The 1,121-nt window shown below is 38.2% G+C and overlaps 1 pseudogene; it reads left to right on the forward strand.

Annotated features, from left to right (window-relative positions):
* The first annotated feature begins 256 nt into the window (after window positions 1–256).
* LOC128567964 (60S ribosomal protein L37a-like) lies at window positions 257–534 on the forward strand (annotated as a pseudogene).
* Window positions 535–1,121: the final 587 nt, after the last annotated feature.

Below are 1,121 nucleotides of genomic sequence, written 5' to 3' on the forward strand. Positions count from 1 at the left end.
AGACAGGAAAAGGACAGCACACCAAATGAGGACTTAATTTCAAAAACATTTTCAAAAGACTCAGGCTCTTATGATTTGGCTTAAGATTAAACTTTAGATAGAATGTTGAAAAGTTATCTGTTTTATTTCTTAGCCTTGGGAACCACATCAGAACTCATTGTTCTCACCGCATTATTTGAAATCCTAGAGGGACACTAAAACAGTTCATAAAAATTTAAAACTTAGCTCTCTGGGCTCAGGCCTGGTTCGTGGAGACATGGCTAAATGCACCAAGAAGGTCGGGATCGTCGGTACATACAGGACCTGCTCTGGTGTCTCCCTCCGGAAAATGGTGAAGAAGATTGAAATCAGCCAGTACGCCAAGTACACTTGCTCCTTCTGTGGCAAAACCAAGATGAAGAGACGAGCTATGGGGATCTGGCACTGTGGTTCCTGCATGAAAACAGTAGCTGGTGGTGCCTGGACCTACAATACCACTTTGCTGTTACAGTAAAGTCTGCAATTAGAAGACTGAAGGAACTGAAAGGCCAATAGAAGCTCTACCTTTTCAGACAACACAAGCTACTAAAAAATGGGTTAATTTATGTTCAAAATAAAAGTTAACTTATTAAAAATGTTAGTGATCATTTACAAATAAAGCATGTTATAGATAGGTATGAGTCAATACAATCTGGAAAGGGCATCTCCTGTGATGGATGGGTTCACTCAAGGTGAGATTATTAGAGATTCAGTGAATTACACAAACATGTCTGGGTTTCCTGAAATCGAGAGAGAGAGAGAACACAACAACTAAAGATAGGTAGAAGATGATATTTTAAATATTCTTTAACAAGTATGCTGTACCAGTTAAAATTTAATTTGGAGTAACATGACCCAATGCAAATTTGAAGAGAATCACTTGTTACAAGATCTTAATGGCTAGAGACTCATTAAAATGGATGTTTTATTTTAGCTACAAAATCCTAATAAGCATCATCTACCAGTGGATTGAGTTGACCCATCTTCTCTTCCTGTCTTCATAATTGACACAGAAAAGTTAAGGTAGCACTGGGTGGTACATATAATGCCTCAGAGATATGTGGTGATACGTGTGTCCAAAAATTCACCAAGTCGGAGCAAAA

Source organism: Nycticebus coucang, chromosome 16, assembly GCF_027406575.1.
Source record: "Nycticebus coucang isolate mNycCou1 chromosome 16, mNycCou1.pri, whole genome shotgun sequence".
Lineage (NCBI taxonomy): Eukaryota > Metazoa > Chordata > Mammalia > Primates > Lorisidae > Nycticebus > Nycticebus coucang.